The following is a 10677-nucleotide window of genomic DNA, read 5'->3' as shown; positions in this document are numbered from 1 at the left end:
CTGTTCCTGGATCACATTAAAGATGATCTTTTCTACTTGTCCTCAAATGGCTACTTTCTCATCCATCATGAAAAAACATTTAATAAATTAGAGCATAATTATTTTTTTATCATTATCCCTGTTTCCTGCTCCGTTCACAATGCTTGTCAGTAAAGCAGCATCAACAGCATTTCAATCACATTATTGAGAAACATAAATGCAAATGAGACAAACAATTTTTCTCTTCCTTTTTCAAGCACATTTTGATATGCAGTCGATTCTGCTAAAGAATATTTAAAACCTGGAAATTATTCTAATCCTAAGGCAATCACAATTTTAAAATTGTTAGAATGCAATTCTGAGCATTCATATTCAGTTTTGTGACATACTTTTTGTGCTGCCTCACTCAGCCTACAAGGCCAGCTGTGAATTGAGCAAGAAGGTCTTTTGTCATGTGTGACTATTACTCAGATCATCCGCTGATGGAACAGCACTCCACAGCCAAAGGAACAGACCCTTTGGTCAGGGTCAGGGAATTACAAAGCTCGTCACGCACAACGTTCAGAGTAATCAGTCTGTAGAATGGAAACTTTCACCTGAAAATTCATGAGACAATGTCATCCAAGGTTTGCGCTTAAAAAAATGGGTTTTAGCATAACGCTTTTGGTGACCAGACATTATCAATATCATTATTGTTGACAGCAATTTATATATGAAAGATGCAATGTTACTATTCTAAGCTGGTTTAGTATCCACAGATAAAAAACCCATCTAAATAAACATACATAATGAGTAATCCAGAATGATGGGAATCCACTAAGAATAAAACAGCATTTCTGTCATTTCTATGTAGCTAGATAGTTACATCACTATTTTGCCATGTTACACATAATAATAAATCAAATAAAGCTGGATAGAATTTTCTGGAAGCTTAATGGAAATATGCAAATGATACATGCCTTTAAAATTCTGTTATTATCAGTATTATTATTTGTAGCAGTGTGCATTCTTAAACTCTGAACAACAAAAAATATGTAGAAGTAAGTACTATTTAGCATGATATAAGTAATGCCTATCCTGTAGGTAAGATGCAAATTATGCATATTTTTGATAAAACAGCAAATTACCACAAAAAAAGAGAACAGCTGCAGAATACAAATCTTATGGTCACATTCCATCTCCCTTCCTTTCTAGGGAGTTCCTGCAATTTGGGTAAGTTGACTTTGTTTGGAATTGGCTCTCAGAGGCATGTCTGATCCGGTACACCTCTCCCCTGCTCTGCCAGTGAAAATCAATGGCAAACAGCTCCGTCCAAACCACTCAGCTGTGTAATCTGCAGTCCTCTTTGCAAACATGTCCTCTATTTTATCTGCCTCTGCTCTGACTGTTTGAATATTTACATCACATCCAGGGCTGTAAACCATGGAAAAGCCGGCCTCTAAATAAAATAAACAATAAAAGTGACAGAAAATTAACGGTACAATCGATGGATTTTATTAACTACACCCCTATCCATTTGGAATCAAATGACCAAAAACTGACAGCTTGTCTAGCAACTACGTAAAAGTTGTATGTAATAAACATGTAATACCTATGCAGAGAGGTGTTTTAAATTTTCACTTCCAGATTATATTTTAAGCCTGTTTTTGATTATCCAATGCTATTGTGGAAGTTCCCTAGACCAGCCTTCCTAATCAGAAACATGTAATACCCACCTAACATGGAACGAAGAAAAAGACAACTTTCTATTATTTTATGTTATGCTTCACACTGCATAGTTTCATAGTCCCCAAAATAGAATGACAGCCACTCATATGTGACATTGTTATGTATGACGCTGCAAGCCTGGCATTGACACTAATGGGGACTCTGGAGAATAAAAGGTGAAGCACCTGCTTCACTTTCTGCCAGCCACATTGTGTCTGAGGTTCTTGAAAGCTTGCTAACTCATACTACCTGCATATGGTACGTCAGTCAGCCGTGTTTCCCAGCAGCCACAAGCAACATGTGACCTATAGTCTATGTTAGGTACCTCACCGGGGAGAAGTACAGTATACACCAGCAACCTCTGGATTACTTCTGAAAGGACTTCACTAGCTGCTGGCGAAAACAGTTAACATGAAGACATTGTCCAGTCTGGATGGCTTCTATGAAAGAAGTCCAAACCACTGCCATTACCTTCATTATCTTGAGTCATTTGTGGTGATTACTGTCCAGAAGTGGTATTGCCTATAACGTGGGGGGTCTGAGTCTCCGCCTTCAAGTTTGCCTGTTCTCCCCGTGTCATTGTGGGGTTTCCTCTCAGTACTCCAGTTTCCCCCCACAATCTGTGCAATGGGTTTGTGCTCCATCCTGGGTTTTTCCCTGCCTTGCACCCATAGCCTCTGGGATAGACTCCGGACCCCCTGCAACCCTGAATAGGACACGTGGTTACAGAGAATGGATGGATGGATGGATGCTGCTAATTCAAAACATTCTGCATATTGTGATCAGAAGTTTCATAACGTGAAGATAATGAATACAGGTCATCCTTAGCCGCACTACAGGACCTACGTTCCATTTCAACTGGAGAAAAAATATTTTTAAGAAACAATAGACAATTTTGAAATTCGATGCTATTCATGCAGTGTTTTGCAGTTACATTTTACAGTTTTTTCAAGAATGTAACTAGTTTACATTCTAGTTACATTCCATAACTATTTACATTCCACTGGCTCCCCTGCCCCCCCGGCCCCCCAGAACTGCCCCTGTTAGGTTCATCAAATGTCATTTGAGAAGTCATTGCATTAAAAATAAAATAAAAAGCTAAGTCCTTGTCGAAAAATGTTGAGACTGTAAGAACATTAACATTCACAGACAGTGGCCAAGTGACCACTGCGTTCAGTGTCCTTGCTGCATATTTTTTCTTTGGATCTTTTTGTTTTTAAAGTACGATTGTTTATTGTTTCACTTTTTCCTTTTTCCTTAGAGAACAAAACCCCCAGGGATGAATTGAAATAAGTGCTTTTATTGACCATACATAATAAAAATGTGGAAAAATCTGCTCTTATTCTATTGAAATAACACATGCAAAGAGGTGTCCTTGACCCCATGCTGTGACTGATAATTGGGTCAGAATATATAAACACACCAGGGAATGTCTGTGTTTTAGAAGCCTTGCAAATATTCCTGGCTAAGCCATGAGAAAGCGCCGCGACCCTGACCCTGAGGTTGAAAAATGGATGAGTGGGTCTATCACAACTGGACTGGGAAGTGTTACTGCTGAGTGATGTTCCGAATAATCTTTCTCCTCCAATGGATCCCTTATGCATGACTGTACGTTTCAAGCCACAGTATCCCACATATAACATTGTTATGAATCCTAAACTCTGTTTCTGAAGTTATATAAAAGTCTTCAATAATAACTAAATAATATATTACAACTTATTAGTTGGGGTTACAGTAATGATGTGGGGACTGATTTCATCCCTCTCCATTTACGCACAGACACATCACAGACATCCTTTCATGCAGTGTTTCCCTGTGCAGTCCTTGGGGACCCACAGTCGGTCCATGTTTTTGCTCCCTCCGAGTTCCCTGCCAGACAGTCGGCATTTTTGCTCCCTCCGAGCTCCTACTGGGAGCTAGGAAGGAGCAAAAACGTGGACGCCCCAAGGATTGGACTGAGAAACACTGCTTTAAGGATTTCAGGATTACCATGACTGGACTAATCAGCTTGCTATGGATGACTAGGGTCAGATGGAGGGATTCAGATCAGGATCGAGGAGTTGGATGTATGTGTTTGGTGAGTTGAATTAAGTGTGTGTATTTGGTAAGTCACAAAGATCACTCTGTTTCTCTTATGTGTTTTTTATGGTTCATTATCATAATTTTTTGTGCAGGTTTTACAGCTTCTTTCAATTCTCGCCGTCAGTGGTGATTTCTTCCGTCTGCTGCTGTTGCCCATGTGCTAGACATCCACTGCACGTCTGCTTAATTGACTAAAGAAAAAACGGTCCTTGACTTTGCTACGGGCGGCTCGGTGACACTGCAGCAGGCACAGCTGCCTCACAGCGTTGGAGATCAGGATCTATGTGTGTGGAGCTTTGTATGACCTTCCCATGTCGTCATGTGATTTCCTCTGGATTCCCTCCTACACCCGTCCAAAAACATACTGAAGCGGAGTGGCCAAGTTGCCCATAGGTCTGAATGGTGTGTGAGCTCTGTTATGGGTTGGCTCCCTGTCCTGAGTAATTCCTTGCTTCATGTCTGTATCTTTTGATATAGACTCCAGACCCCGTGAACCTGCATAGGATAAGTGCATATGGAAAATGGATGGATTTTTTATATTTGTTTTGTTGACAGTTTTCCCACTGTGACCACACCTCCCCCCATTTCCACATTCATTTAAAATCTTTCGGCGACCTAAGGCAGTATTGATTTCAGATGTTTTTTAATGTATGGATTAAAATAGCCCAGCTGCAGAATTGGGGGGTAAGATTCCTATAGGAGAATGTTTTCCTAAACAGGGCCATCATATTACATTCATGTCCTCCAAGTTACTCCCCTGGATATTAGAGGCAAAGCCCTTAAACATTTTCATACGTGTTCTGTGTCCTACACCTTTTTTAAAAGAGATCCCAGGGCATCTTTCAAAAGAGTAGCGGTGGTACCCCAATGTCCTGGCTAAATTGCCCACTCTGGCCCTTTCAAATCTGGCCTCCTAATCATCCCATATATCTAACTGGTAAATTCTCTCCTGCTCCTTCACCACTTTAGCTATTGTGTGGTCAGTGTACTGGTGCAGATTGGCTGCCGTTGCATCATGCAGGTGGAGGCCACACAGTGGTGGGGGTTGAAGTGGCTCCCATTGGTTCTGTAAAGCACTTTGGGTGTCTTGAAAAGCGCTGTATAAAGGTAATATTCATTCATTCATAATTTTTTGTAGCTTTAAGGCCAATGATGTCATCCTTGTACCATGAATTGCTGTAATGACTATTTGTTGTGACTGCTACATACATGCATATGTGCGTCTGTGTGTAAAACATTCTATTTTAATCACTTTAGATTTAATAATGTTTAAATAACAAACACAATCAGACAAGTTCATAATGGAGAACTTATGGAGGTTGAAGTCGCTTGGACCTTAAGTGTATGTGTTTTTGTGTATATACATACACACGCTATATATTTATGATAAATTGCATGTCAATGTTGTGGACTTTGTGGTTTATGGTCTTCTAGAACATATTCAACTCCCTGCCGGCACATGATTTAATGATTGATGTCCATGGTGTAAAATACTTTGATTGTAGTCTGGGAGAATTAGGATGGAGATAGATAGACTGGCTAGTTGAAATCATCCCTGCCCTGACAGTAAGGAATAAAGAGGAGTGGGTCCCCTTGAAGAAAGAGCCAGCCTTGATCACACACGTTTTTGTAAGATACGGTTCATCCATCTCCAGTTCCTGTTATAATGACAACATGCTCATCTTTTCTGAGAAAAGCATCAAAAAAGCATCAGATACGTTTTACTTGGAAAAAAAAAATTACTGTAGCAGTACACTCTTAGTTAATGCATTAAGTAACCAGTAACTAAGTGTTAATTACATGCTCATCCAATGTCTGTTCATCAGTCTTGATGGTTCATGTATTTCATGCAGGAACTATATTATTTCATGACTTGGTCTTGAGTAGTAACTGAGTAACTAAGTTATTTGTGCCCCCTCAAGTAAAGCGTTACCAAAGCATATAAATGTTATAAGTGTGTCCCTTAAGGCCTTGTGCAGAGTGACACTGCAGCTAGCCATAATGCTAATGATAGGCTGCTCTGTAAACAGCAAGTCACCATGCTGTACCATGTAAGTGCTCCGAAATCCACTGGGATTATGTGGCGTCGCACCAATAATGGTCCTCCTGAGAGATTCTAGCAGCGCTGCCCGATGCCCAGAGCAAGAATTCTGTTAAGCACCTGTCAAAAAAGTATAGAGCTGTCTCACTATGGCTGGTCAGGAGGTGTTTAAGTAGATCTCTGAATCCATTAACAGAACCCCCACGTTATAGGCAATACCACACGGTCCATTTTTGGGTTTACTCTGATCCCCTGGTGTGTGAGCTCCACATTTAGGTCTGGGCCGGAATATTCCTTCACTTTACATCCCTGCGTCGAAGCTGGCTCTGAAAATCATGCACCTTACACCTGACGTGTTTGATTAATTACTCTTACCTGGTTGCTGCATTATTCTTTTCTGCTTTCTAACCATATATGCAAATCGTTCTTCCACGATGTGTCAAGATGTTGCTGTGACCAACAAACTTGTGTTTCTTTGTTCTTAAAAATTTCTGTAACTAAGCAAAAAAGGAGAAGTGCTCTTCTACACAGAGAGACCATATCTGACCTCTTTTTGTCTAATAAAACAATATCAAAGTATTGCCTGCATGCCTTATTCCTAAGCTCCAAAAAGGATTAAATATGGCATATGGCAAATAAGCCGTGTCAAACACATGGTATCTCTGGAACCTCCCACTTCCTTCTGTCTTACCTCCAGTTCAAAAAGTTCTTATAAAGGCCAAGATCAGCTCCTGTCCTCTCACCAATGTGTAATGCAAATCATTTTGAGACGACCCAAAAAGCTGGATGTATTCTCCTGTTGTTCAGAATTTAAGGGATAATAGAGGGAATGGATTGACCGGTATTTTGAAACACCCTGAAGTAACCAGGAGAGGTGAACGGCGGGTCCTAGTGAAGCATTCATTCTTGAGTTTGGCTTTGATGAAATGGATACCCACTGCTGAACTAAGGCCTACAGAACATCTACGGGGAAAAAGTATAAGGAAGAATTGTGAGCCGTATGTTAATTACTAAAGGATATACTTAAAAATACTTTGCAAACTAACAGAAAGTACCATGGCAAGATTGTATTAACATTCACATAAGATAACAAAAGTATACAAACACATATCTAGGCGTAATATCTCAGACCATCAAGTGCGTACAATATTAGGCTCAGCTCCCAGAGTAGTTCTCAATGCAGAATACAGAAATAAGATAACTTCCAGCAAATGAATACAGGGCACTGCATGAAGGTCCAGAACAATGGATAAGTTGATTAATCTGTAAGTGATTAGCTGACGGTAGGTCTGAGCTGTGATTTCACTGCAACTCTCGTTGTGTCACTTCCAAACAAAGGGGCTAGAAGCTCTTTTATATTTAAGAAGTACGATGAAATATGAAAGATACCCCTTTTCATACTCATCTAATTATCTGCAATGAGGTCAAAGTGGCCCCACTACATACAAACACACTATCTTACAAACTTTACTCTTTTCTAGTGAGGGGATAGATAATACTGAGACTACGAAGCTGGTTTCATCAAATAGAGCCCAGTGACTCAAAGCTGGGAGTCGGAGCTTCTTCATTTGGCAAATATCACGTGACTGATGAAGTCTGATACATCCCGAGGTGTCAGAGGTCCTGTCAATTCTTCAAAACCTTTATAAAAGCGAGATGAAACCACTGGGTGTGGCTTTTAAAATTTTAAAATTAAAAAAAAAAAAAATTTGTTTTACATACAACACCTTTTGATTCATCAGGGGAAGTGGCTCTACAAATGGCAAGAGAATCCTCAGATGTGTGGGAACATTCTGAGTTTGTGAATGAACACTGATATGACAAAATACTAAATTATTATTATTATTATTATTATTATTATTATTATTCATTGGTTGAATTCTCGCCTGCCACACAGGAGGTTCAGTTTCCATTCCCTTGTTGTAAATTGCTCTGGATAAAAGCATCCATCACATGAATAAATGTAAATTATTATATTTGTATCAATATGTCTGTATAGGTTCTCTGTCGTCCAGGACATGATAATCTTAAGGGCTTGAATCGAAGGTAATTGGACTTCTTTTTTCAATTTCTTGAAAAAGTTTCACCTCTCATCTGAAAGACTTTTTCAGTTCTATATCAGTTCGATATATTCGTATCATTCATTATTATTGTACCAGCCAGATTTCAATTGCTCCAAACAACTGCCATAAGGCAATACCACACCCTAAATGAGCTAAATATCTTCATTGCCCCAGAGAGGCTGTTAAGCTGCACCCCAAGGCATCAACACCTCATACTTTCTCTCCTCAGTCCCCCATCTCCACTGTTTAAAAACTCACCTCTAAACCACAACAGGTGTAAACGATCACACAAACGCAGTCAGTGCATTGTAGCACCTAACTGGCAAAAACTGAACAATAATTAATGAGTTCACTCTGGATCCATCTCAATTTTTTATTGCCAAAACATAATGACTGAAAATACAAAAAAGTAAACTCAAGTAAACACTTCCAATATTTAAAAAAAATATATTTAGCATAACACAGTCAGACCCTGCTGTCATACGAGCAACATTATTCATTCACTGCAAACGCAGAAAATTAATTCTCAGGGGTACGTTTCCCAAAAGCTCCTGTTAGTAACTGACACAGTTGCATGGTTCAAACTATATAAGTTGCTAACGTTGTTAGGGTAACGTACCCCTGATTGTTCAAAGCACTGGCAAAACCCACTAGATGTCTCCTTATATTTAAAGAAAAGGTTCAAAGCCTCAAAACAGGTTCCAGACAACGTGGGGCTTCACCCTCAAAACTCTTTTCTTCCTCTTCCCCTCTTTTGCTGTTTTATACCTTCTCTACAGAAGATGCACAGACATAAAACTTGCTCCTCCTAATGGTTGGAGGAAGGGTTACAAAAGAGGCCTCATAACCTAACCATGCACTTGCTACAGATGAATACACCCAAACACACAGGACAGAGTTTGATATTGGGGGGGGGGACTTTATACAAAGGTTGGTTTATTGGGGAGATGGATGAATCCAAAATATATGGGGGGAGCAAATCCACGTCATTCCCCCGTTCCTATGCTCCTGCGCTTTGGAGGGTAACTTGCTGATTGTCAACAGTTGAATTAGAGTGGAATTACAATTTGACAACCAATGGCGAACAAATAGAAAAACAAGGAGAAAGAAATTATAAGGAGACATATAATTGACAATTGCACAAAGATGGAAAATAGTTGTAAATTAACTTTATGATAATTCATTTGAATAAATATGGTTATGATGAAGTAAATTTTATGCCGGTTTTCTTTTAAGTGACACTAGAAAAAAGAGTTAAAATAATTAATTTTAAGTTCTGGTGAAGTTATGAGCTCTTGGGCATGGTAATTGGACATGGCGTGGTTTAAAGATGTCATGTGACTATTTTTTGAGAACGCTATTGGAGACATCATCATACCTCCATGCGTTACTGAAGCCAATCACAGAGGCCTTGCCCCGCCAGCTGGTTTACACAACCCATTCGTTTTGGTAGTCAGCAGTTATTTACACCAGTCCAGCTTCCCCAGCCTGCTGATAACTGGCAGGCTAGTGCTGGCTCAGAACCCACTGATGTCATCTAATCCAACTGCCACCAGAGCAACCTGTGTCCGCAGGGCGCAGTTAAAGGCAGCCAAGGTGACCAATTCCACCTACTGCACTTACTAGAGAGTCATGGGTGATGCTTCAGCTCGCGTCAGCTTTTCTTGTCTTTTCCTCTGTTGTCTGCTGTCCCCCCATCCTCTCCATCTCTTAGTGTGTAGGATTGCCAGGCAAATTAGCATGGGAACAGAGTCACAATAATATTCCGTTATAAGACAGCAGCCTGGAGCAAGAATTATACTGCGGTATGCACTCACGCGCTTTGATTCTGCACAGACCCACAGGGCTAAATAAACCACAGGGCTGCATCAGAGAGCTCTCCAGCCCAGGGCCTTCTGAATTTTGAAACCCACTTGAAGATACATACTTCATCACGGCTAACCGCATCCTGGCAGAGTTGATTAAACTGAATAATGCCTCGTCGCTGTCTGGCTTGTCTATGTGGTGGCAACACAAAAGGGCAATATGGTGCCGTGATTTGTAACTAAGTCGTCGCCACAAGTGTTTGTTCTGCAGAAATGCAGGAGCAGGTGAAACACTATGATGACTGTCATGACATTCTCAGAAAAATGAAAAAAATTATCATGAAAACTGAGATTGAAAAGATATAGGTTTCTTCTGCAGACGCAGAACGTACAAATTTGGATAGAGGATGAAAAGAAGATACCTCTCCCTTTACATAATTTGAAAAACAAAGTTGCAGTATGAGTTGCTGTACTCAATAGCACTGACCTTGTTGCATCACAGAAATCAACACTTTTTCATTCTGCACACTGTATAATGCTTATTATTTTGCTTTATGATTTGTAAAATCCTATTATAAGGATTTCAAAATAAATACTTAGCCAGCTCTCACACTATTTTAATTTTAATCTGCAGCCACTCGCTGCCTTGCTAAATTTATTTACCAGTTATGGACAGAACGCAGTAAGCACACACAAGCAATAAAACTATAGAGGCAACAGAGCCGTTATGTGAATTGTGTAAATCCCAAGAGAGATTCTGCTGTCGTACACCCGAGTGAGCCACTCAACCTGAACTGCTCCAATAAAATATCCAGCTGTATAAAAAGATAAAAAATTATAAGTGACCTTGGATAAACAGAGAAGACATGAGAAAATATTGATGTTATTATGAATTCTATGCACAGGCTTTTGCTGCTCGCTGGTTAAGCACATATCATGGGCCTCCATAGACGCATAGCAGACGGTCGAAGGCCGCGCCGATGTGGAGCATAGTGACGGC

This window comes from Paramormyrops kingsleyae, chromosome 16 (assembly GCF_048594095.1).
Source record: "Paramormyrops kingsleyae isolate MSU_618 chromosome 16, PKINGS_0.4, whole genome shotgun sequence".
Lineage (NCBI taxonomy): Eukaryota > Metazoa > Chordata > Actinopteri > Osteoglossiformes > Mormyridae > Paramormyrops > Paramormyrops kingsleyae.
The sequence above is the reverse complement of the archived record's forward strand: the minus strand, read 5'-3'. Positions refer to the sequence as shown.